This window comes from Pogona vitticeps, chromosome 1 (genome assembly GCF_051106095.1).
Source record: "Pogona vitticeps strain Pit_001003342236 chromosome 1, PviZW2.1, whole genome shotgun sequence".
NCBI classification, from domain to species: Eukaryota; Metazoa; Chordata; class Lepidosauria; order Squamata; family Agamidae; genus Pogona; species Pogona vitticeps.
The window spans coordinates 898,781-926,038 of record NC_135783.1 but is presented as its reverse complement, the minus strand read 5'-3'; the positions used below and the strand labels follow the sequence as shown (position 1 = coordinate 926,038).

Here is a 27,258-nt window from a genome sequence, read left to right as displayed (position 1 = left end):
ACAAAATCAGACTCCTTGTGTCAGGAGTTCCGCGTGTGCACGACACTCTTTGCTCTTTAAGAAAGCTTAGGGCCCTCTTTTGTGGCTGGCCTCCTTGACGGTGGTCCGTCCCAGAAAACGGTCTTCTCCATCCCAAGTGTCCGTTTTGTTCCTGACGCTCCATCATAGTGGTGGTGCCTCGATCATGGAGGCATCCAGGCCTGTAACTTTTAAAAAAGCCATTGGGAAAAGCCAGGGGAGAGGAAGGGAAGCCATACCCCGCTGGTTCTGTGGCTGGAGTACCCACCCCACGGCCGCCTTCTAAAGGTTCTCTCTCGTGTGCCTCATCTTTGCTTTGCCTGACAGTAATATTACTTTTACCAAACACAACCGCGGACCGCTTGGGCAGCAGGAACTGGTGGGGGGGGGTCTCTTGGGGCCGGGATGGCTTGTCCCCCAGAGTGGGAAGAGCGGGAAGAAGTGAGCCCAGGACCCAGGGAGCCAGAGTTGCCACCTGCGGCTCTCTGGGCTTTTTGCACTAACGGTGGGGGTGGGGGTGGGGGAGAGAGTGGGGTTCAGTCCTTCAAGCCCGAGGCAGGTTGGGGTCAGGGCTGTGCACGAGAACATTGGCTGGCCTGGCGCGGCAGACTCTGCGGCCCCTGCCGGCCCGAGGGCTGGTCGGATGGGGCAGAGTTGGTGGCCTGCCCCACTCGGAGAAGAAGAGCCCTGTGGGTGATTCCTTCTGACACACACACACACACACACACCCCCGTCGGTTCTGAGGTCAAGGGTGGAGGAGGAACCGGGTCCTCCTTGTGCTTCCTGCTGAGCGAGGGAATGTCCTCGGCTCCCTCATGGGGAGCAGAGCCCGAGGGCCCTTCGAGGAGCTGCTCGGGGTGGGGTTGGGTGGTGTCTTGCGGCCAGGCCAAAGGGACGCGCAGCCATTTAGGAAAACCGAGAGCTCCTTCGGGGCAGGAAGAAGACTTCCCCCCCCTTTCCCCCTCCCTTTCCTTCCTCCCCCACCCAGGCAATACCTTTGATACGACTGAAAACCAATTTTAAGAGCTTATAAGTAATATATTTTAAGTAATATATATTTTAGTACCTCCGTATCAGGACAAAGAAAAAGAGCAGACCGGTGAAAAGGGTAGCATGAGGTATTTGCGTGCCTGTGTGCGTGCGTTTGTGTGTGTGTGTATGCAATTCTGAACCTGTTCTTTTTTTTCCTGTCGGAAATTTGAAAGCACCCATCCTGCAATAAATGTAATAGTTGGAAGCAGGCGAAGGAAGGATGTTTACTGGGAGCTCTTTCACTTTTATAGCCCAAGCGGCCCCAGAAAGAACCCTTGAAAGAGTGCTGAACTTTCATCTGAAGTTGCCTTTTAAAAAAAGAGACTTTAATTGGAATTTAAGACTATGTATAGAAAAGTCAGGTTGACACCATTAAAAGTCATATTTTTTCACAAATACTATAGAAGAAATATTTTACTTAAGAGTTTTAAGTATCTGAAATAAATATATATATATGTAAATACGCTGTATGTACTTCATATATTCTTTTATTTTACATTTTATTGTAAACAAATGGATATTAAAATTCTTCAGACTGGTTTGGTTGTAGACTCCGGCTTCTGTGACGTTCGTGGTGGTGCTGAATGTTGAAGGGAGGAAGAAGAGCCAGGACCCAGGCGGTTGCACCCCACGGTTCTCCCCTGGGAGCCCCTTTCCTCTTTCCTCCCTCTTGGCTCTCCGGACGACAGACAGGGAAGTCAGGGCCTCTTTGAAATCCCGCAGCCAGCTGGTGGAGGAACCGGGTTGTGTTGCCCCTGGAACGTTCCTGTGGGGAAGGCTAACCTGAAAGGAAATGGACGCGCCCAAAGATACGCTAGCAAGAAGTTTCATAGGGAAGATTTGGGCTCTGCTCCCGAGTTGTGCTGAACGGTGGCAGTCGCCACGGGGGGCTGCCCAGAAGGGGTTGGGGGCTGCGCAAGGCTGCCATCTTAAAAGCCCGCCTCTGGGCACGCTGAGGAAATAGAAGAGAGCTCAGGACTAGCAGCATGTGCTCTGGGCCAAACTTCAGTGAGAACAGAAACTGAGAGAAATGTGGGTTGGGGGACTCAAGCAGAGGAGATGAAGCCCGGGTTCATCACAAAGGCTAGGTGTCCTGAGGTCAACAGAGACCGGCGGTTTTTAACCTGAGAGGCAAGAGAGAGGTGGCTCCTGCAGATGGAAAGAAGCAGGAGGTTCAGCAGAATGGTTCTCAGAGGTCAGTAACATTTCAGCTTTTCATAAGCCAATTGCAACTGTGCAGCCACTTTAACCCACTTCCAGACTTGCAGGTTTTAAATCTTCCTGCCCAACTGTGGTTTTTTATTTGTTTGTTTTCTTTTTTTTAAAGTACCATAGCAGGACATTCTTTGGGCCTGTCACACAGAGATTGGGTGCTTGACTCCCCCGGAGTTCTATAGAGATATATAGCTCCCCCTGGGCACAGATGAGAATCTGCTGTTCGTCACAATGGGCATCCCAAGAAAGGGTTAATCCCAGCATGAAATCAGAGAATCATTGATTATCACATCTGTGTTCATCTGAGTATCATGATACATTTAGTTGTACAACGAACATTTTGTTGTTGCTGTAATTCCAGGCAGCATCAGCTTGTCCATGATGATAATAATAAATTGTCAATGCGCAACATGTGCTGTGCAATTGAACAAGCCTCCATTTATACAACCTACAAACTTTATTCCTAGGTTGCATTAAAATCACTTCACAGTTGTTGTAACATCCAAGAATCACAGTTGTTAGAAAAACTGTAGGCATGTGTCACGTTCCAGGCTGTCCCTTGGTTGTTTCAGCAAACAAAGGCACAAGCAACGTGGCCTTCAGCTGCCACCAGTTGATTACTTCAATTTTCTTTACTATTTATTATTAATGACAAAGGTCATGAGAGTCCCCTGGACTGCAAGAAGAACAAGCCTATCCATTCTAAAGGAAATCAACCCTGAGTGCTCCCTGGAAGGACAGATCCTGAAGCTGAGGCTCCAATACTTTGGCCATCTCATGAGAAGAGAAGACTCCCTGGAAAAGACCCTGATGTTGGGAAAATGTGAAGGCAAGAGGAGAAGGGGATGACAGAGGACGAGATGGTTGGACAGGGTCATCGAAGCGACCAGCATGAATTTGATCCAACTCCAGGAGGCAGTGGAAGACAGGAGGGCCTGGCGTGCTCTGGTCCATGGGGTCACGAAGAGTCAGACACGACTAAAGAACAACAAACAATGTATTCTCAAAGGCTTTCACGGCCGGGATCTGGTGATTGTAGGCTTTTTGGGCTGTTTGGCCATGTTCTGGAGGTTTTTCATCCTAGCGTTTCGCCAGCCTCTGTGGCTGGCATCTTCAGAGGACAGGAGCTAGAACTCTGTCTGGGTTCTGGAGAAACGAAATGTTAGGAAGAAAAACCTTTCCTAGGCAGAAAGTTTTAACTTTACATTCTAAAAACGCAAAAGTTTATTAGCTCGTAATAGCAAATAATACATTTCTAGGATATAGCATTTAAAAATAAAAAAGCTTCATGAATTTAAAAGCCTTTAGAAGCCTTAACAGCTTTCTAATGAGATCTTAGAAAAAGATAAAAGTTTTTAAAATGAGATATAAAATAAAAAGCATTATTTAGCCTCTATGCACAGGAAGAATACACTCATAAAAATATTGGAAAAAAAGTTCTGACCCAGCCAAAGCCATTAAAAGTCTCTGATTTAAATCCCATTATTGATTTTCAGGTGCCACTGCTGTTTTTGCTCATGATATCAGTGTTGCTGATATTAAGTGTGTACAGTGTAACATGAAGCCGTCTTGTTATGTATGAATGCCCCGATGTATTTTTTATGTGTCTTACCTCCACGTATTTATAGCTCTTACAGATTGTTTTCATTTCCTCTTCTTTTGTTTCTGCTAAAGATTTTCCACAGTAAGGAATTCTACACGTTTTGGTCTAATTTAAATCCCCCTTCACTTAAGTCCTGTTTGATCTCTTTAAATTGGCAACATTTTTTTAAATCAAAACATCTTTGTTATGATTATTCCAAACATTTATGAAACTGATAGTCAACGTTTTCGTTTTCCTAAAACGTGTTAAGCCTTGAAACCTATACATCAGGATTTTGTAATTTCCAAACAAATAGACAATTCCCCCCTCCTCCATTTACCTATCAAACCTCCATTTTGCCTCTAAATCACAACATTACAACACCTTGTATACATTACACACAAAAACTGTCACACAATGAATTAAATAGCTCCACATGGCGTTATCAGGAACTGGCCTTGGGTCTCAGGCTAGGAATAGCATGTTTGTGTTTGGAAACAATTGCCTCAAAGTCGCTCCATGAAAAGCGGTTTCATTTTCAGAGTACTTTTTCCCTACAATTCCATAATCATCCAAGCACACCATAAACTCAAATTTTCAAAGACTGACAGTCCTGTCTGTGTTCTCTTACTCTCCTGTCTGCAGATGACCAAACTGACCAGGCTTGGTGGAAAGATATTCCCTAACAAGACTTTACAGAGAAAAGTGAACCTTTTAAATTGGGTAATAAACCTATTTTAAAGGTTTTCCTCCCCCCCCCCCCGTTCCCCCGTCCGCCACAAAAGCATGGACACTTTCTATGTTTCATCCAAGGGATGAAGATAGACAAAGGAGAGGCATTCTACGCTTTTCAGGAAAAAGACTCAAAACATACCTGAGGCCAAGGTATTGCTAGCACCACTCCTGCTCTGCTGGGCTTACTTTGGAATCTCCTTCCAGACTGAAATTCCTACAATAAAAAGTTATCCTTGCCCTGTAGCTGCCAGAAGTTCAGGAGTACAGTGGTACCTCGACTTACGAACTTAATCCGTATTGGAACAGCGTTCGTATGTCGAAAAGTTCATAAGTTGAGGCAAACTTTTCCATAGGAATGCATTGAAAACCATTTAATCAGTACCTGCTGTTTTTCATTCGTATGTCAAGGCGCTGTTTGTAGGTAGAGGCATTAGTTCCCATAGGAACTAATGCAAAGCTGGTTAATCTGTACTCTACCACTGGGGTGTGTGTTTTTTTTCTTCTTTTGACCGAAGATGAATTTAGGTCAAAAAAAGGGCAGGAAAGGGTTTTTTCGGGTGGTTTTTCGTTCGTAAGTTGAGGCTCCGTTTGCAAGTCGAACCAACGTTTTGTGAACAGAGCTGTTTGTAACTTTAATCGTTCACAAGTGGAGATGTTCATAAGTCAAGGTAGCACTGTAGTCTGTTCTTTGGAGGTCCCTTTCAACTCAGTGGGTCATTCCGAGAAATGGTACCTCTTGTTTAGGTGGGGTCAGTTTTTTGATGGGGCCATGGCAACATTGCACAGATCGGAAGCAGGTAAATCTACACACTGTGTGTTGGGGTGGTGGCGGCAGTTTTTTTACATCCCCTGGACTGCAACACTCCCCTTTATTGCGTTTTGAGAATGCAAGGCTTGTGAGGAGGGTGGATACCTATGCAGAATTCTTACAGAAAGCCCTTGAGAAAACCTGTCTCCATTTACATTGTGAAGGCTTGCCAGAAAGTAACTCTAGGCTAGCAGCAGCATGTTTTCCTGCTATCCCCCCACCGCCTCCCACATAGACTATAGCCTGCTCCTTCCCTTTTTAAATAACAGACCAGGACTGACTGGAATCCAGGATCCATACCACAACCGTGAGCTGGTTTTTATTAGATTTATTCCTACCATCCAACTTTCCTTTTCTTTACAGCCCTCTGTGAAGTGATCCAGACCAGCCCTTGGGTTCTCTTTAAAAGGGACCAGCTGCTGCTCCTTCTACCCCATCACCTGTTGCAGCTGGCAGATGCCTCTGGGGAACCCGCCAGCAGCAGCAGCAGGAGATGAGCGCCACGACACCTCATGCGGCTTGCGATTGCCAGGACGTGGTGTTCAGGGAACCTCCTGTGTGCTGGCTGAGTCCCCATGGATACGGGTGACTTGATAGGATGCTGGCAGAAACCTATGGGAGGTCTTAAAAAAGGAACCCTTTCGGCCTCTGAAGAGTGGCTGCTGCCAGTCAGAGGAGAGAGTAGGAGGGGATATACTGGAGCTCAACCCCTCTGAAGGTGGTATAAAATCATTTGCAGTGCAGTAGGAGTTACAGCTGAACTAAGACGGTTGTTACTGTTGAGCAGGCAGGCGGCTATCCAGGCAGCCAGCTTAATTTCAAAAGCAGTCCGGTGAAAGAGGGTGACCCAACCCTTCCTGGTAAAAGTCAGGAAGGAGGTAGGGTGTGTGAGAGGAAAGAGGCACACCAGACCCTGGGGGTAACCATGTCCGAGAAAGGTCAGGCAGGAAGAGCCACTCGGGCAGAGCCCCAAGACAGGATGACGGGGGGAGCCCCAAACAGCCAGAGAGGCTCTTTGGGGTGGCCCCTGCCAACCCATCTTGGGCCTCCAGACCTGGCGCCTCTTCCTGCCCACCAGAGAGGGGGACAAGAGCCCCATCAGCATATGGTTGGGCTCTTCTGTTTTGTTTTGACACACCCAGTAGGATGGCTGTTGTCATGCTGTTGGTTGTGGAAGAAGCGGTGGGCATCCTGAGACACTACATCACCCAGAGGTTCCAGAGTTGAGATCCTGAGATCCTCCCCACAACGCACTGATGGGATCTTGCAACTGGGGAGAAGGAGAACAGGAAGAGGTTGAGAAGCACATCAAAGAACCACAGGGAGAGGCTTAAAGTACTTCCCGCAGTCCTTTCTTTGGCTCCTGCTACCTGTCTCTGATGACCAACTTCTAACGCGGCTCTCCTTGTACAACTTTTGATAGTTTTTTGAAGCCTACTTGGTGGTCAAAGGTGCCCTTTGCTCAGAGCATAAAGGTCAGAGGTGCGCCAACGAGGGCTCTGGAACCCAAATGTGCTGAAACAGCAGGGAGGTGTTGAGCAGAAGCCAGCAGGTTCCTCCTGCGCTTCCTTACGATGCCTTAAGGACAGAGGTGTGGAAGGCTGGTCTGGGATGCAATACAGACGGGAGTGTTGATGATGACAGCCACCAACATGCAGGCACTAAGAGGAGGCAAAACACAGTAACGGAGGGCAGCCATGGTTTTCTGAAATAAAAACCAGGCCCTGTGAGGGAGAAAGAAGGGACAGAAAGGAAAGAAGAGGAAGGCTGGTTCACAATGGGAACCCCCTCCCGCTTCAGCTGGATTTCATTCCTTGACTGGTAATCAAAGACCAAGCAGACTGACTGCGGTGGGTTAACTTTAAAGGGGCTGCTTCGCCCACTTGCCCACCCCCGGCCATGCACCAAGAGGCAGCCCTGGGTTCTCCATAATCAGCTGCAATGATTACTTGTGCTTTGGGGAGATCTAGTGGTGTTTTTATAATTATTTTAAGTGCAGGCATTTTTGCTGCATTTCATTCCTCTCCGATTCTATGGATCTGCTTCGATTTGGATTCCTTGCCTGAACTGGACTCGGCAGCCTGAGTCGCGGCATTCGACGCCATGACTCTGGGATTCTGCAGCCATCGGGTGTGTGTTTTTTTTTCAGGGAGGGTGACAGCAAAATGACAATGACAACACCACAAGTAAGCCTGCCCCCCCCACACACACACACATGCACACATACCTGGCAGAGCACAACCTCACCTCGGCCGACTTCCAATGGAACAAGGGCGAGGCGGCCCATCGGAGCCCAGGAGGCCACCTGGTCCGAGTCAGCTTCACTGCCTGGAGAGAAAAGGCCAGGGCTGAAGTTTCTCTGGCTGGTTGCCTCCCTCTACGGAAGAGGGCTGGAGATCGGACTTTTTCGCTCCAACCTGGGGGGACCCGGGAGAGGCCCTTCTCGGCGGCTGCTCCTTTAGACCCTGGAACTCCCTGCCACTGGAGGCCAACCTGGCCCCTGCCTTGGCTGTTCTGGTGCAAGCAGGCCAAGGCCTTTCTCTTCGGGCAGCTTTTCTTTCAATGGCTGGAAGGCCAGGGGGATTTTTTAAAAGGGATCATTTCCTTCTGTTGTTTTACTTGTGCTTTTAATATCGCTCTGATGAGGAGATTCTTGATGCTTTTTAAATAGGTTCATAGTACTAAGCAGGCCAAGGGCGCCTTTCTCTTCCCACCCCCCACCCCCCCCCCGCCCCCCGTGTCTGGCTGCCTGAGTGGAGTTTTGAAAGGGATGCTTGTGCTTTTGTTTACCATTTATCAGAGTGGCATTTGTTTGTTCTTTAATATTCGTACGCTTGGGTTTTTTTTAGCAGTAATGTTGTCTCTTATCGACGAAAGCCGGGGTTAAAAATAAATATCTATGCAACAGGAAAAGACCTCCCTCAACTTGGGCCCAGGCCTCAGCCTCCCCGTCGCCATCGCGACCCTGCTGGCAGCGCATGCGCAACTTGCATAGCGCGAGGCGAGGAGGCGGAGCCATCATTTGCGCGAGAGGTCGCGGGAGCGCGCGGCTATAGCGAGGGAAGAGGCGGCGGGACCGTTGTGCGCGTGCGCCCGCGCTCCTCGCAAGGTTGTGCGGTTGCGAGACTGAAGGGAAAGGTTGAGCGAAGCCCCACCCCTTCCCCTCCGTGCGTTCGATTGGATAAGGCGCGGCGCGGCCGGTGCTGGGAGGGCGGGCCTTCGCGGTACGATTGCGTGCCCCTATTGGTGAGACCGACGGCGGAGGCGCCAGGAGGTCGACGCGGCCGCCGGATTGGCCGAAGGTCTCCCCTCCCTCCGACGTGTCCTCTGCCCTCCCCTTGGCAGGTGCTCTCCGGATTGGGCGGCGCGGAGGGAAGGCGGGCTCTGCGAGCCGTGGGCCGAGCGTGGGTTGGTCGGATTGGCCGTCGGGGCGAGTGGAGCCGCCTGAGGGGAACGGAGAGGAGCCGAGCCGGAGTCGCGCGCGGAGCGGAGAAGGCAGCGCCGCCCCGTCCCGGGACAAGAGGGCCCGGCGGAGAAGTAAGTAGGCCCGCCCCGCCCCGCCCCGCCCCGTGTGTGTGCGCGCGTGCGTGTGTGTGAGTGTGTGACTCGGGGGGGACAGTCCCGTGAGAAAGAGGGCGCCCCTCCCCCACGGCCCGAACCCCGGCAGCCCCCCCCCTCGTCCCGCGCGGAAGGCGAGGGCGGTCCGGGGAGGCGGCGCCCCCCCCGCGGGGGGAGGGGCGGTGAGAGGGGAGGGGAGCCCCCCACCCCTCCGGCCTCCCTCGTTGCCCCCCAGAGCCCCCACCCTCCCACCGACCCCTGCCAGGTAGGCCCCCGAGCGGGTCTCCGTCCGCCCTGGCCCTGGCCCGGCTGGCCCGCCGCCCACCCCGGGGGGGGCTCCTGGCTGGGCCAGAGGCGAGGCGGGGGGGGAGGGGGCCCCGAGAGCCCGGGCTGGGGGGGAGGGGACGGGGGACCCCCCCCACCTCCCTTGGGGCGGGGGAAGAGGCCGAGCTCTCTCCGGGGAGCAGCTGCTGGGAAGGCCGGAGACCCGGGGCCCGGCGGGGGGCGGGAAGGACCGCAGGCAGGTAGGCAGGTCGGCCGGTCGAGCCTCGGCCCCTTCCGGCCTCCTCTTTGCCTTCAGGACCCCAAGCCGGGGGTGGGGTGGGGTCAGTTCCCCAGCCCCCCCCCCCCCGCTCACACCTGCCCGCCTGCGCCCTTGCCCTCTGGGACCCTGGGCGCGAAACCAGAAGCCCCGGGCAGCTGGTGGCGGGAGGGGTTTTTTTGGGGGGGGGATTCCGAGGGAGGCTTTTCGTCGCTCGGACCGGGTGCCCCTTTCCAGAGGGCCGCGATCTCTGGCCGGAGGAGCTGCGGGCCAGGCGTCGGCGTCCAGGCGCTAGGCAGCCCTGAGCCCCAGCCGGGCGCCTCTCGGTGGCGCATCACCTGGGCGAATCAGCACCAGTTGCCCATGGACAGCACCGCGCACCGCAGGCTTCTCTAGCCTCCGGGGAAGGCGCCGCCGCTCAGGGCCGGCCAGCGATTCTGCGCCTTGTTTCCGTGGGAAAGGTCCCGGGCTGAAGTTTTGACGGAAGGGGAGAGAGAGATTAGGAGCCAGCCAAAGCTCATGCCGGCTTGTCGGGGTGGCCCTGGGGTTGCCTGGGGTCGGAAGCGGGAAGTCGTTGCCAAGGCCGAGGGTGCTGACTTAAGCTCCCCAGCCCCAGAGGGCAGGTTGGGCTGCCGTCCCTCTGGGGAGAACAACCGCAGCAGCGATAGTCTGCCCTGACCCTTGCTTTGTTGGATGGCAGGAATAACCCCCGTTCGTGCTTGTGCACAGAAAATGCTGAAGTTCAGTTGCAGGCCCAACGATGAAACAAGGCTATAATCTTAAGTAGCTGCAGGATTGCCATCTTTTCTTTTGTCTTTCAGTGTTTTCGTAAGCAATCCGACTGGTACTTCCAAGTATGCTGGAAGTACACGGAGAAGGGCTAAATAGTTGGCTTGCTGCACTCTGCTGTCCCCTTCAGGGAGGGTGAAGTGAAGGGCTGTGGGCCAGTCACAGTGAGGCAGGAGAGTCGCAGTGACTCATTTGTCAGTGGAGAGCAGATCTGAAGTGCTTGCGCGGGAAATACCCATTTAAAATCAAATGCTGGGCCCCTCTCTGAAAGCCAGTTCCTCCTGAGTCTCCATGTATAAGGACCCTGTCTATAAACGTCCAGACTCACTTTTACTCTGCATGTTCACTTGACAGGCTCCCTTTATCTCCATCCCAGCTCAGAGCAGGTTTTACCTTCGAAAGAGGGAGTTTCTTGCAAAGACTTACTTGGGCTTTGTGGGCTTTCAGTTGTCAGGCCTTCAAGCAAATAAAGGGCTTTTCTGAAAGATCCCTTATGTCAAGAGACCTATTCATGCCACTCATTTATTGGCATGCCACTATTCTGGGCAGTTTACACACACGTAAAAGCACCCAATCCTCCACCCATCAAAGATATAATCCAAAAAACAATCCCAAAAGACAACAACCCCCAGTGGCAATGGTGGTCAGTTGACAAAGTTAAACATCTAACATAGTCATAGAAAGCTATCATGAGGAGAAAGGACCACCTCTCTGAAAAGCTGTGTTTTACTAGCTTTGGGAATCCCAGGAAGGCTGGGCCCTGGTGCACCTAGATGGACCGAGCGTTCCATAGAGTGGCAGGCACCATGGAGAAGGCCCGCTTTCTAGTCATAAATGCCCAGGTCTCCCTCAGCGTGGCCACTCGCAACCTCAAACCTTGGGAGGAGTGGATGGGACAGGTGGACAATATCAAGGAGAGGCGCTCCAACAAGTAGCAAAGTCTCAAACCATTAAGGGCCTTATATGTTACCATTAGCACCTTGAATCTGGCATGGGAGCATAGGGGCAACCAGTTCAAAAGATCCAGAAGGGGGAAATTGTGATCATATCTCAAGGTGCATGAAACCAGTCTGGCCTGGTTGCACCTGTGGCAGTTTCTGTACAACCTTCAAGGTACAAAGAGCCCTACATAGAGAGCGTTGCAGTCTTGATTAGGGCCTGGGACCAAAACACTCACTTCCTAGTTGGAGATTTCAACAACCGTAGCAACATTTGGGGCTATGAACATGATAATGAAAATGGCAAAGCCGTTAGAAAATAAAATGAACAGAATGTCATTCAGTGTACCTTCTGTATGATTCTGAACTGCCCAGTTCATTTAGCTGTGACAGGTGGCAGAGATCTTAAGTAAAAACAAAAACTAAAGAAGGCAAAATGTTGTGAAACTTTGAAGGGCCCATCTAGTCCGGATTCCTGTATCTCCCAGTGGCCCCCGCCAGATGCCTTGGGAGCACACAAGACAACTAGATGCCTGTCTCCTGATCCCCCTCTCCTGCATCTGATATTTGGCGGTACCTTCCTTCTAAGCCTGGAGATTATATGTATCCCCATCATGGCTTGTAATCTGTGATGGGCTTTTCCTCCAGGAATCTGTCCAGTCCCCTTTTAAAGGCATCTAGGCCAGATGCCATCCCCACATCCTCTAGCAAGGAGTTAACCACACGCTAGGTCTAGAAAGATTTTCTGTGGTCTGTTCTCACTCTCCCAACACTCCACTGGAGTGAATGTCCCCTGGTTCTAGTATTGCGTGCGAGGGAAAAGAACTTCCCTCTCCCCACTTTGTCTATCCTCTGCATCATTTGATACATCTCCATCATGTCCCCTCTCAGACGCCTTTTCTCTAGACCAGAGGTATCTAAACTTTTAACCGTGAGGGCCACATCATATATTTTCCACATTTTTGATGGTTGAAGGAATGCGTATGAGCAAGTGTAGTCACCTAGGGCTTGGGAGACTGAAATATTCTCATCAAGAATGGGTTGTGAGGGGTCTCAGCTGTGGGTTTAAAGTGACCACTAGCTTCTGAGAATCTGTCTTGCCTTGTTGATTTGTTCTTTAATAATATTGGACAGATATTGTAGTATTGAGGAATGCATTTTGTAGATCCTTGAGTTTGGAGTCTCTGTCTCGTGGGTCCAAGCAGATGTGATTGTCTCTAAGCGTTTGGCTGTAAACATTGGATGTTGTCATGTGTACAGGATGGAAGCTGGAGGCATGTAAGTAGGTATATTGATTGCTGGGTTTTCGATACAGTGTGGTGTGAAGATGTGCATATTGTAGTTCACAGTGGTGTCCAAAAACGTATCTGGATTTTTTTCAGGCTGAGATTGATGTTCAGGTGAAAGTTATTGAAATCCCAGTGGAACTTGTAATCTTTCTCTGTAGGGGATGTTAGGTGGCAGAGAGGCCACAATCCAGATCTTATTTTTGTTAGTTAGCCTGTACTCAACAGTGAATGAAGAGCATAGATGTTCCAATCCAAAACACTCAGCACAGACCCATTATACTGTGCTTCCCCGAAAATAAGACAGGGTCTTATATTAACTTTGCTCCAGAAAATGCATTATTTTCATGGGATGCTTTATATTTTCAAGTACAACAGTCTACATTTATTCAAATACAATCATGTCATTTTCTTTTGGTTGCTGCACAATAGTGGAGGGCAGGGTTCACTTAACTGGGATAGGGCTTATATTATGAGCATCCTGAAAAATTATACTAGGGCATATTTTCAGGTTAGGTCTTATTTTAGGGGGAAAAATATGTCAGATCTACCCAGCTATCCAGCCTCAATTTATGATATTTCATAGGAGGTATAATGTCAAAAAAAGTCAGCTGGGAAAATTTACAGCTATGCTAGATGCATAGCGATAAATATTTAGATAAATATTTAGATATTTAGAGTGAATCCAGTAAACTTTTTACTGACTTCATATTGGCAGAACTAAAGAGAGCCATAAGAAGATGTAAGAATGGCAGAGTGGTGGGACTCAATGGTATCCAGATTAAACATTTTGGGCAAAAAACAGAGGAATGGCTTTTTCAACTGCTGGACAAGAAAACAGATTCCAAAAGTATGGCAAAAGACTAAACTAATTGCTAACCCAAAAACCAGGCAGATAACTGTCAGACCCAAAAGCTCCTGACCAATCTGCCACTTAAATAAAGTGTTTGAACAAATGATATTAAACCATCTAGCCCCTAAACTTGAGCCTCTTCTAATTCCAGAACAGGCAGTCTGTAGACCTGGCAAGAGCTGTACGTTTCAAATCTTAAATCTAACCCAGCATATAGAAGACGGTTTTGAAACACTTTATGAACAATATATGTCAGCCTTACAGCAGCATATTATACTGGCCACCATCAATTGCTGCTAAAAAAGTTCTACCTCCTTACTAAAGATCATGGACTAAAAGAAATGGTTACTGTTGTACTTCGAAATGAAAGATTCTTTGTTGAGTTTCAAAGGAGGCACAGTCACTGGAGAAATCAAAGGAATGGCCTCCCATGGGTAGTGTTGGGGCACCATTGCTTTTTAACACTTCCACAAATGATTAACCAATGTTCCCATCATCCAGGACTTCGTCTATGCTGATGATCTTGTTTTGGCAATCCAGGCATCAAGCACCAGCTAACCTCTGCATTAGAGGATCTTCCTGTATATTATAAAAACAACCAGCTGAAACCAAACCCTTTAACAACACATGTCTGTGTTATCCATTTGAAGAACAGAGAAGCAAGCGGAAGCTCCAAGTTAAATGGAAAGGCAAGTTTTAGGAATATTGCCCTATCCTATCCCAAACCCTGAACCCTGACCTACATAAGACATTGTCTAAACACCAAACAGAAAGTTGCTGCCAGAAATAACACAGGGCACAGATACACTGACAATAAGAACTGCTTTTGAATTGTGTTTTTTGTAATCAATATCGATTTGAAAAATCCTGTCTACGTGATGGGTGGTGAAGCCCCCTCCCTTTTTTTTCAGCAAGTTTTTCTGAAGAGGCCAGTGGGGGGCTTTTAGATTTAACACACTTGTGAAATCAGTTCTCTATGAATTGCTTTGGGCAAAGTGAATGCCCTTGTTGTATTAAATATTGCCTTTGTAGATGGTAATGGGTTTCAGGTGGCAAGGACATTGCCGTTCTTCTATCTGAAGTAATATCGCTATGTCGCTATGTCACTTACCATTAATTTTTGTTAAAAAGACAGAAATACATTGCATTCGAAAAGATGCCTGGAAGCTGAAGAAACACTGCACAATATCGAGAACAAATGGGAAAGAAAAGGTTGCAGTCATTGGTGATGTGCTGGAATCACTGGCGATGGACGCCATGCAGTCTGCAAACATGTTGGTTAATGAAACTATTTAAAATCTTACGTGTAGTTTCTTAAAGCGGTTTCAAGCTCCTACTTTATATCAGAGCAATAATTTTCAAAGTGAATGCATAAAGCAATGCAAAAACCATGTGACTGAAATAAAATTCATTGGAGCTTAAACCAATAAAAATCAGCAGTGTAACCATGCCCACACTTAGGAAACTGGATGGATCAGACTGTGGTGCGCACCCACAAACAATAAGAACAACAGCTTTGTCCCTGTGCTACTCCCCAGCAGAACATGCTAGTGCCATATGGTGCCAGTCAGAATATGCCAAACAAGTGGATGCTGCTCTTAATGAATCATGCAGGATTATTACTGGCACCTTGAAACCTACCCTCACTGAAAAGTTCTATTACTTGGCTGGCATTGCCCCTTTGAAAGTGCGTTGAGAGGTAATGCATAAAATAAGGTAATGGGACACCAGACCCATCCACTTCATGGACACCAACTCCTTAGATCAGTGATTCCCCACCTTGGGTCCCCAGATGCTCTTGAACTACAATTCCCAGAAATCGTGGCTAGCACAGCTAGTGGTGAAGGCTTCTGGAGGTTTTTATCCAAGAACATCTGGGGAACCACGTTTTATTAAAGAAAAAAGCAGGGTAAAAACAAGCAAACAAATTTCATTTCATTTTCTTTCTTTCTTTGTATATTTCTGTACTGCTGACTTTGTGTGCTATGCTACTTTAAGTGATTTATATGTAAAAGTAATGTACCAAACATCCACAAATACATATATAATAACCAAATACAGTAAACTTAGATGATGTCTAAAATTGAGCAAAAGTTTTCTGCACACATTATTTATTTATTTTATTTAAAACATTTGTATTCCGCCTTTCTCCTTAAAACGACTCATGGCAGCAAATCTTAGGCTCTACACCTCTTTAGGCAGGCCTTCCCTCCTGTCAATACTTGACTTTATTTTTATTATAATTTTCTGTTTTCCCATCTTGAGCATTACTAAGGATTACTAAGCATTATTGTTTTGAATTGTTTTTAACTGTTTTCATTTACAATGTTTAATAGAACCCGCCCAGAGTAGACTTTGTCCAAAGAGGTGGGATAGAAATCTAATAAATAAATAAATAAATAAATAAATAAATAAATAAATAAATAAATAAATAAATAAATACACATTCAACTAGAAGAGACTAGGCTAAACCTACAGAGAACAAAAAACAACACACGTTGCTCAATGGATGAATGCTGAAGAGTGTCTCTTGCCTGGACAAGACACTAGCTGGATCGTCTGGAAGTCAGTTAATAGACTTCAAAGTGAAGTAGAAAGATTAAAGAATAATCAAGTAAAATGTGCCTAATTGGATGCAGGACAAATTTCCTGTGACTGGAGAAATTCAGTCCATGCAGTATTTCTGCAGAATTCAACCCGTGCAGTTAATTTCCCGCCATGTGTACAAGAGAATCTAATTATCTTAGCATTTTAGTTTGTTTATAATTTTACCTTTGTGCAACAATCTGATACAAATGAAGAAAGAAAGAACAGACTAAGGAGACTCAGGTTCAAATTCCTGTTTTGCCATGGAAAGACCCTTGAACAGGTGGCAGTGCTCTCAACCGCCCTTTCCAGCATCTCACATACCTTGAAAGCCCTATCAGGAAACGATCTGGCAGCCCGTAACAGCAAAGTGAGAATGAAGTGCTTGTTTGTACCGCATCTGCCTGTCAGTTTGCGAGGCTTGTGCTATTGTTGTTTTTGGACCATTGCTTCGGAAAGTACTCCTGAACTGTAATTTACCTGGTGGTGGGATGTTCCACCCACATTAATGTGGCTAACCCTAGTGTGTACTGTAGTAATTCGCAGAAGGCTGCTTTTTATACTTGGGAGGAATTGTACTGCTGAATTTCACAAAAGGACATTGGAGATGGCCAAAGTTCTGGGGAAAATGTACCAGCTACATGTTTTGTTTTGTTTTTAAAATCATGTCATGCCTATCTTGGCAGGCTCTTAAGAGGCATTTGGGACTTCACATTTTGTTTTGTTTTTGTTGTTTGTTTTTGTTCTCTTGATGTCTTTTCATTTATTATTGTTAGAGTTCTGCTTTATTGATTTTAATTGTACATTGCTTAGAATGGTCAGATACAAAAAGCATTCTGTGAAAAAATATGAGAGTAATATAACTGTTTCTTCAGCTTTGACATGAAATCCATTATAAGGACACCAGGCTAGCAGTCTTTTATTCCCCTTGCCAGCTGTGAGGAGTAAAAAATTGCCCTTGAAATGTTCAGGTGAGCTGCTTCCCCTTCCTCTTGTTGAGAAGTAGTATGACTCTTGCTCTGTTCTATTCCTAACTGTGGCTTTTTATGGTGGCAAGAGCTGGGGTTTTCTTAAAGCCCCACAGATAGCCCCAGATTCCCAGCCGGCTCCTGCCCTTTCCTCCTTTTAGGGATGGAGATCACCCTGAGGCCGGTGAGCTCCATAGCCAGCCTCCATGCACCATGAAGGTGAAGCACGGACCGGGCGGGTTGTTTCCCCTTGACCGCTCTTAGTCTGTGATGATGCTCGGAGTCCTGTGTTGTTGGTGCTCCTTCCTTTTGCAGCTTTCCTGTTATTGGCACGGAGACTGCAAAAAAGAGGTGAGAGTGATGTGGTTACTTAGAGCAGAAGGTGAGCTGTTGCTTCTGAAGAACTGCTTGACACCTTTTGTGCCTAGCCTTGAAGGCTGACGTCAGCAAAGGGGAAACAGGGGCATGGAGGCTTAAAAGGCTGCTCCTGAAACCGAGCCACAGTCTAGGGAGAAGCCTTGTCCTGAGCTGCAAGTGGCTGGGGGTGGGAATGAACGGGGGCATTTCATCACAGGGGAGAGTTAACTGTAGGGTTATTTCAGGGCTGTGTGTCACAAGAAATTGAAAAGCAGCAGCTTCCGGGGAGATTTTTACACAATTGATTAGCAGCACATACTGAATAATATTTGATCCCTGAGATCCCTGTCAACCTGTTGAGGTTGGGAAAATGTTTCAGTTTGCTAAGTGCAAGCATCAAATGTTAGGTAGCTGGATAAAAGGCACCCAGTACTAAACCCTGCATCGCTTTTCTTGTCTCTCAAAAGAACATAGTTTGAGGAGGTCCAGAGTACAAAAGAGCTGTGCTTTGAAGTTGTCAGCAAAGTATCATGGAATATCAGACTGGCTAGAATTGGTTTATCTTAGATTCACAATAACTTTGTATAAAGCAAGGGTCTCCAAACTTTTTAGTATGAAGGCCACATCATATATTTTACACATTTTCGAGGGGCAAAGGAGGGAAGGAGGACCCAAGCGATTCCCCCACCCCTACTGTATTTGCAAAGAGAGTGGGGGTGGGGGGTCACTTAGATCAGGATTTGCTCCTTTTCCTATCCCTGCTCAGGCATAGAAAGAGGAGGGAAGGGGGACCCAAGCAATCCCCCAACTCCACTGGCTTTGCAAAGACAGTGGGGGTGGGGGATTCCTTGCCTCCTCCTTCCCTCCTCTTCCTATGCCTGGGTTGGATAAAAAGGCAAGGCAGGCCAGAGGTGGGACGTAGTTTGGAGACCCCTGGTATGAAGTATGAAAAAGGAAATAGGAAATAGGAACAAGCCATTTGCTTTCTCAGAAGATACAAAAATTGAAAGTGCTGAATATCTACTGTATTTTCCTGTTTATAAGACACTACTTTTTCCTAAAATCGTTAGACTAAAATTTGAGGATTGTCTTATACATGGAGAAAACCTCATGGTTGCAAAATTGCCCATGTCTCAGCAAACCAGTCATGAGCAAAACTGCTGATAGCTTGTCTCTGCAAACAGGCTTCCTCCAATCATGAGCCTTATGTAACAGCTGATGTGGAGGAGAGTGTGTAGGCCAGACCTGGCCAAAGTGTGGCCCGAGGGCCACATACAGCCCGCGAGCTGCTTCTGTACGGCCCGCAGACAGTTTTGAACATCAAAACCATTTATAGCGTTTTGTCTAAAGTTGATCAGTTGCTTATCTTTAACATACCACAAAAAACCTCTTTAGTATTTGTGAAAATTAGCAAGTTTAAAATAAAAACAATCACAACACCACTGTTTCATTTTATTTTTAAGTAAAGTTGGTTTGGCCCCCGAACACAGTTCAGATTTTTCATGTGGCCCCCCTATAGAAATTAATTGCCCACCTCTGGTCTAGGCGGTATGTGGATGTAACATTGATTGATAACATCAGAGCATTCTGAGCCCATTAAGGTGTCAGAAAATAAAAAAAATAAATAATCTTTAAAATATTGATTTCTGAATTTTGGGTTAGAAAATTGGGGATCGTCTTATACATGGGGGCATCTCATACACAGGAAAATACAGTACTTCTGACCTCTGCAACTCACTGTTGTGGAATGGTGGCCAAATTCCTAGTTCATGGCAGCCACAAATGATGGCTGACTGCTACCTTGACCTTAAATTTGTGGATCCCACTCTGGGCACAACAGGCTGCACTTCTGAGAACAATTCCCAGCTCACCAGTAAGAAAGAGCTCTACATGATCTCACCACTATTCTGTCTGTCTAGCCAGTGTTACCAACATGATGTCTGTACAGTGGTGCCTCACTTAATGATTGCCTCGCTTAACGAGGAAATCACTGTACGATTAGGTTTTTGCGATCGCAAAACGATGGTTTAAATGGGTTTTTTTATTTGACGATGATCGGTTCCCTGCTTCGGGAACCGATTTTCGCTTTACGACGATCAGAAACAGCTGATCGTTGGATTTCAAAATGGCCGCCGGCTGAAGAAAATGGCCCCCTGCTGTTTTCTAGGACGGATTCCTCGCTTCACAGGCACCAAAAATGGCCGCCGTATGGAGGATCTTCGCTGGACGAGCAGGTATTCAGGCCATTGAAATGCATTGAACGGTTTTCAATGCGTTTCAATGGGTTTTTAAATTTCGTTTGACGATGTTTTCGCTCTACAGCGATTTCGCTGGAACGAATTAACATCATCAAGCGAGGCACCACTGTACCTGGGAAGTCTACAAACCAGAGAAGACAGCAGTAGTCCCCTCTGTGTGGCATCCCTTGATGTGGTAACTGCTGAGGAGCTCCTCAGTCATGAAATGTTGGCAATCTGTGCAGCTTTTCAGAGAATAAGTTTGGTGGGAGAGGGGCTGGGTGTGAGGGTTAATGATGCTGTGGTGCAGCCCACTCCTTCCAGCAGTTGGTAGCTGAGGATTTCAGTTGGGGAAAGGAGTGCACAGTTGTTACCGGCTCAGTCTGTAACATGTACATCCGGCCACACTATAGTTGTGGAGACCAATTCAGGGGCCCAAACATATTAGTCTATAATATAGATAATCCCACTTTCTCTCAAAAGCTAGAGTTTATTGACTTTAATAAAATCAAATAATCTGATTTATGGAGGGCACTTCAACAAGGTGCTGAATCCACTCCGAGGTGGAGATACTGTAGGTGGAAAATGCGTCAGTTGAAATCTAGAGAATGCGCGTAATCGTTTATGAAAGATTCCCATGGAAAGCGGTTGTATCTCCAGCCTGAAATTTTCTTTGCATGGTGTATCACACTGATCTTCCTTTGAATTACTGGTCACTCTGTCCCCAAACTGGACAAGACTTGGCTATGACCAGAGCCCAGAAGTTTTTAAATCATGATTCATGATCCAGAATCAGGATCAGTCCTCAGATAAAAACATGCCCAAACAGTGGAGGCTGAATGTGACACTGGAGGATTCAGCCCTGGTGCAAATGATAAACAACGTAGACATGTGGGAACTCCTAACCTCCTAGGAAACACTTGAAACCAGTAAAGCCCTGCTTTGGGACAATGCAGTCATAGGCTACTTTTAAGAAACACCAACAGAATTGAGAGCTCGGGAATGAGTGTTGCAGAGGCCAGCCAAATACCACACACACCCAGGCTTCTCACTTTGGAAATCTTCTTCCAGGAGGAAGTCCATTTTTGGCATGCTAAACAGGCTGATTCCCTAGTAGCAAACAGCCGATCTGGGAACCTGGAAAGAAAATGACCAAGCAAATTACTAGCTTGTAGATTTAAAGGAAAAAATAGATCATTTGTTGCAGGAGTCAGCAAAACAGAGGGACCCTTACGGAGACACACAAAGAGCCTTAACTCAATTTTGCAAACCTTTTATTCAAAACTGCACATTAATGATGTATCTCAAGGAAGGAAGCCATGGATAGCTTCCTGTGGGACCTGCAGATGCCCGTCTCCCACGAAATAATGTGTGCAGGCACCCCTGAAGGTCTCTGAAATACAGTCAACCCTTGACTTAGAAACTTAATCCAGAAGGAGGTTTGTAAGTCGAATCAGCATTTCCCATAGGAATGCATTGAAAACCAATTAATCCGTTCCAGCTGTTTTTGGTTCTTAGGTCGAGGAGTGGTAACACACCCCCCCCCCCCCAGCATGGCACAGAACCCAGCAACCATTCCTCCAGCACAAAAAGACTCTGGATCCACATTTTAAGCACAGGCACAGACATTTTTAAACAATGCAAGACCCATAAAAACACAGAAACATAACCCCCCCCCACAGCAAGGCATAGCAATCCAGCAACTGTTCCTCCAGCACAAAAATGCCTGCCTTCCTGAACAAACAGCACATGCACTCAAAGAATATTTTAACCAGAGGCACAGACATTTATAACACTGCAAGACCCCCCTAGCTAGCCCTACCCCCCCAAGCTGAACAAAACCGTAGAGTACATACAGGAAAGTAAAAACATACAGTGTACTCACCCAGAACAGGCAGTCACTCTGCTTAAAAAAAGAATGTCAAAAATCCAAAAACCCCAAAATAGCCAAAAATAAAAATACAGTCCAGGCAGTGCCAGACTGTCTGAAGACTGTCTCCCAGTCCACTCTCTTAACACTGGGAAGAGCGAGGAAACAGACAGGCACCGTCTTCACTGGCCAACGGTTAACTGAAAGTTCAAATTTCGCACTTTTCCCGCCTCCCGCGTGTGTTTTTTTTTTTCAGTTCGTAATTCAAATCTAAGTTCGTAAGTCAAGTCAATATTTTCCTATGAGAGCGGTTCATAAGTCAAAATGTTCGTAACTCGGGCCGTTTGTAAGTCAAGGGTTGACCGTAGAAGAATACAAGTATCAATGAAGGCAAGGCTTCAGGACCAGATGTATCTGCAGTTGGATGTTGCCAGGAAGTAGGCCATTGTGGCTCATTAAAACTACAGACTTATTGAAATTTGAAACCACTGTCACTTAGGATATTGCTCTCTATACTTTTAACTGCCTAACGAGCTAAATGCATTCCTCTTGTTATCTACCAGCTCAGGTCTGCTTTGTTCTAGAACGTTAAGGGTTAATATGGGGCCAGCACCACTTCGAGGATCATCTCTTGGGATGCAAAACCTCTCTTTGCATCAGTTGTACTTCATATTGCAGAAACTGCCACACCCGTTTTTGGACTCGGTGGAAACAGTTCATAACTTGCCCACAACAGCCATGACATCAGATAGCTTATGCTCATCACCATGCTCGTATGGCATGGGGTACATCTGGGTTGACCGCTTCCTCCAAAGTGTAGCTTTGTTTCTCATGGCTTGAGCTGTGCAGCTGGTTGGGGAAATTTAGGTGTTGTAGGGCTGAAATACAAAGGGACCTAGTGCAGGAAAAAGCCTTAATATTTCTGGCAGACACAACTCTTTTGCTTCCAAACCAGTGTCCTCTAGTATCTCTAGATCCTCCCAGGGTTGAAAATTACTGACAAGAACTTGAAATTTGCTTTGTATTTTGGCCGTGTTTCTTATAGATCTGTGTATGATCCAAAGTAAAATCTAAATATTTAGGCAAAACAGTTATTTAGTTGGATGATTTAGTTCCAGATAACATGATGTTTTTGACATCCCTGCTTGTTTTTCAGATGTGAGGTGTGTATTTCAGCCCTAGTTGGGCTGGGTTTCAGTTGGGCTCTCTCATAATATATCCCAAACCTTTCTAATCTATTTGTTTGATGTTCGACCATCTGAAAGTTGTCTGAATGAGCAGCAAGGTTGTTAACATTAAAAGACACACACATTTTTGGTGCCTTTAGGAAATTCTTGGTCATTGATATAGATATTGAACCAAACAGGAGCCAATATGCTGCCCTGGAGTAGATCATTCTTTTGAGACCTTCATGGTCTTCATTGTCTGAAAGTTCACAAAAAATGTAGTTTTGCAAAAGGGCGCCTTATAGGTGTTGTTCAGATTACACAATTTTCATAGTGTTACTGTGACGATGGACAGCGTTCTGGGCAGCCCAGAGGGCAATAAAGGCTACCTCAGCGACCTTCCTTGTTTCGAAGCTGTTCTCAATGTGTTGGATGTAAGATTTCTGCAGTAGAGTTAGCTCTTCCCATGTCTAAAGCCACCTTATTTGTGAGAGGAGGAATAGCTGCAATTCTTCTCCTAACGATTAAGACTCATTAACCACTGAGCCACTATTTTCAGGACTTTATAATGATCACAAAGTCATTTGATTGGCTTGAAGATTTTTGGATCTCTGGCTTCTATACAGGTTTTGGAATAGCAGTCAGTTGCCCCCTTCTCAAAATTTTTGGAATCCTGTGAGAGTCAAGATACTTACTAAAGAAATTAAGGAGCCACTTCTTGTGTGTGCCGAAGTATTTTATCCGTTCTACATGGATGTCATCCAGGCCCATTGGCTTGACATCTTCAGCTGCTGCATACGGCTTCTTTCAGTTAGCTTATGCTGTGTGTTCTTTAAAGGTAATTGGTCTCCAGTTGTGTGTTTCTTTCAAGGAAAAGTGCTAATTTCCTCTGGTAATGTTTAGATCTGCTGTTAATGAGGACTTGGTGGCCTGTTTGATTTGCTGAAAGGCAAGTCGGACCGTTAGTGGGTCATTGTTAAGTCACTTTAAAGATCTTGGGTCCTTCTAACTGTTTCTTGACATGTTGACAACTTCCCAGAGTTTTATCCAATTATCTCTTCTAATTTCTGAGACCAAAGAAACTAATTACTACCCAGCCAAAGTGGTTTCTTCATTCAAGAGCTCTTGTTCAAATAGTGAAAAATAATGACTTATTTAGGTGACCATTTTTGATATTTGGCCTTAAAAGTAGTTAGTTCATCATCCTCGGGTTGTGGACAGTCAAGATGATGTTTCCACTGCCTTGATGAACTGACCATAGGCCTCTGGGACTGGACAAATGTGTGATATCCAGATTTATACTGGACTTCTGCCAACCAACTTTCTAAAGATCTCTCCTATGGAATGGTGCTGTTCACGTTGAACTGCTTCCATCATGGACTGGTGCAGCGTGCTTGTAATTGGGGTCCATATGGACTTCACCTGCAGTTGAGCTACAGACTCACGGCCAAATGGCAAGTCCCGGCTATGGCCACGTTGCCATGTTCTACTATAGAAAGATGGGTTCACTGGGATGTTTCTGTTCATTTCAGTGCGGCTTCTCTGTTGTTGTCTTCAAGTCCCTATCCACAGACACTGCTGGGGCAGGTAGAGTCACTGTCTCTGTGGCTCATGCTACAGAAATTCTCTTGGGTTTTGCTATGTGTAAGATAACAAGATGCTTTTCTCAAAAATTGTTATCATCTTCTGAAAATAATTAATTTGGACTTGGAAGCAGAGTAAGAATTATACCAGAAAATGACTGTATGAGACATTGCTTCTAACTACCTGAGAAAGGCTTAATAGCGGAACTCCATGCGTTGCCTAGGGCACTGCTAGCCAATTTGAAAAGATGGTCCTTAAAGACTCCTTCACTTTGCAGATCTGTAGTGCCTTTTTCATCTTGAGTTGCCCCTCTGCCCCCCCCAAAGAAATGATGCACTGTGATCCAGGAGATAGTTCTTGTGGGATCCCGTCCACCGGCAGGCTGTGGGAGCGATCCTTGGACCAGCCTTTCATTCAGCAGAAAATGAAGATGGGCTGGCTGAAGGGCATGTGGGGCTACAGGATCTCTTTCAGCCATTCCCCCCACTTTTGCCATAGGGAGAGGGCAGGATCACATGTGAGGTTAGTTTGCCTGGTTACAGTCCCATGTGTTGGAGAGGGCTGGACTGGAGTGCATGAATGGTTTCGTGACGCACACATTCCTACTGGCAGTGGGAGTTTGAGTGCATGCATCCTGGTGTGACAACAAAGAAGGTTTGCCCTCTGGTGTATGTTTAAATAATCCCGAACTTACAGGTAGATAACAAGGCAATGAAGGCAACTGCACATATCTCGCTCCTTGGCAACTGAGAAGATAGGAAGAGCTGAAAATAAAACCCATCAACCTTTGCAGCGGATGGAATGAAAAGTTAATTTGAACAGGCGTCTGTTCTGTTCTGATAGTTAGCATTATCAACCTGTTCAGACTGTTTCGGATCAGGTTGAGCCACCCAAGAGAACAGGTTTACTCTGTGTGTGTGTGAGTGTGTGTGCATGCGCGTGCGTGCGTGCATGTGTGTGTGTGTGTAGGGGGTCATACTTGAATGAGCTTTTTCTCTGCCCTTCTTTGAACACTGTTCACTTTTAAAAGATTTCTTTGTTTTTTCAAAGACAGATCATCTCTTTTTCCCCCGCCTAGCCTTCTAAAAGATGACAGATCTATGCAAATGAAAGATGTTGGAATCTGAACTAGAGAAAATCTCAACTAGTCCAGCATTGTGTGCAAGCTGGTCATGAATGTAATTAATAGTGCCTACGGCCTCTATTAGAAGGTGATGTCTAGTCACTATGACTAGAAGACTTGAATTTTCATCTTGAATTTCTGTAACTTTCCTTTAAAGCTGTCCAAGTCTAGGATGCAAATTTCATAGTTTAACTGTTCGCTCTTTGCAGAAGGACATCTTTTTGTCTGTCCTGAATCCTCGTGGGATTCTAATATAATGAAAGAAGTAGAGAAGTTTCTCTCGCTTTCTTCACTCCATGCATAATTGTATGCACCCATTGTATTACGTATCTTTATCCACTGACTTGCCTTTTTTATTGTCTGAGAAGCCCCACGTGTTGTATGCATGTTTGCTCATGCAGGGGTTTCTCCCAGCTCATTGATTGCTAGAATTGCTCTTCTCTGCCTCTTTTCCAGGTTTCTGTGGAAGTACAGTGCACTGATTCTGATCTGCCATTTAGTTTGTTGGTGAAATTAGGAGAAATAAAATTTTCACAGATTGAAAGGAGGATTTCTGGCTCTGGGATGAGAGTTTCTAAACATGTTGTGTTTTGTTTCTTTAAATATTGTAGATTATACTTACTTACTTACTTACTTACTTACTTACTTACTTACTTACTTACTTACTTACTTACTTACTTACTTACTTACTTACTTACTTACTTCCCTGCACCATCTGGCAACCAGGCTGCTCTGGTTAACAACAGTATAAACAGCAATATTAAAACACGATAAATATAAATAAATTAATACAAGCCAAATAGGGTAAATTAAAACAGATGTCAATAAAGGTGATAAAAAGGATGATGGAGAGGATGGCAAAAAGGATGGTAAAAGGGATAGAACAGGTGAGGGAACTTGCATGTATATTAGTTGCCTGATACTGTAGATTGGCTTTAAATAAGTTTATAAAATATGGGCATTCTTTTAAGTCTTACCTTAAAAGTGCTTTTCAGTCATCACTGGAAGCCGCCTAGAGTGGTCTTTTAGGCCAAATGGGCGGGGTATAAATCAAATAAATAAAATAAAATAAATAAATAAATAAATAAATAAGAAAGAAAGAAAGAACAGGGAACAGCAAAAAGTGCTGAGATACCTGAAACACGCAGCAGATTTATTCTGCCATGAACTTCTGTGGGCCCTGTCTGTTTCATCAGTTGAGTGAAATGCTTTTTTGGGGTTTTGTTCTGTTTTCCCTGGGGATTGAAGAAAACTGCTGTGGAGAAGTTCAGACCTCATCCAGAGGGAGGGGATGTCTGTGCTGTTGGGCCCAAGCTGATTTGGCTTGTTAGGTTTGGAACTGCATGCAAGACACAGCATCTGACTGTGGAGAATTGTTTCTGAGGAGGAGGGAATGCAGCACGGAGCTGAGAGTGGTTGAGAGCTCAAGCTTCCAGCAGGCCATATGCCATCCTCCCTCTTGAGCTGCGGGCGGAGACAGCTGTACTGGTTCCTGAATTCCAAAAGAGCTTACAGTTTTTCCTGTGGGACATGCTTGGTTATAAAAACTGCCACCAGACAATATTACCTGCATGCATCTGCCTAGGGATCTTCTTTCAAAGGCACACCTTGCCAGTTTTGGGGAAATAACTGACACCACCTGTCAGGTCTGATGCACTGTCTCTTAAACCTTAATGTAGTTATTTCTTCCAGCAAGAGAAGCACATGTTCGTCTTAAGTTTTTTCATTTTTTACATGTAAAATATGCACAGATGCATGCCAGATCCTAAAAGTAATATGCATCTCATCTTATAAATGGAAGGCACAATGGGGTAGGTTTCGGAGGCATGCTTGGGTGTCTTCCTGGGCATCGATCATCACCTTCCTTTGGAAACCTGGCAGGGAAAGAGGCCGTTACCTACAGCTGATGAGCTCCAAGAAGAGCGAAACCTGTTAACGAGGGTCCTGTAGTATTGGCCGAACTGGAGGCGTCTTCTTCTTCTTCTTAGATAGTCGAACAACATACACTTGAT

General features: G+C 46.1%; 1 protein-coding gene and 1 long non-coding RNA gene across 10 annotated transcripts in view; one reads left to right on the top strand and one right to left on the bottom strand.

Moving 5' to 3' along the window:
- Positions 1-1,522: 1,522 nt before the first annotated feature.
- LOC144584660 (uncharacterized) lies at positions 1,523-8,085 on the bottom strand. The gene is made up of 2 exons (XR_013539057.1): positions 7,618-8,085; positions 1,523-6,660 (listed from the first exon to the last, which is right to left on the bottom strand). It is a non-coding gene; the product is annotated as an uncharacterized LOC144584660 (long non-coding RNA).
- Positions 8,086-8,790: 705 nt separating this feature from the next.
- DTNB (dystrobrevin beta) overlaps positions 8,791-27,258 on the top strand; it is a 122,718-nt gene continuing 104,250 nt past the window's right edge. For all 9 annotated transcript variants that reach the window (XR_012082415.2, XR_012082412.2, XR_012082413.2 and 6 more), the window contains exon 1: positions 8,791-8,927. The gene's annotated coding sequence lies outside the window, so the exon portion shown is untranslated. The remainder of the gene's footprint in view (positions 8,928-27,258) is intronic.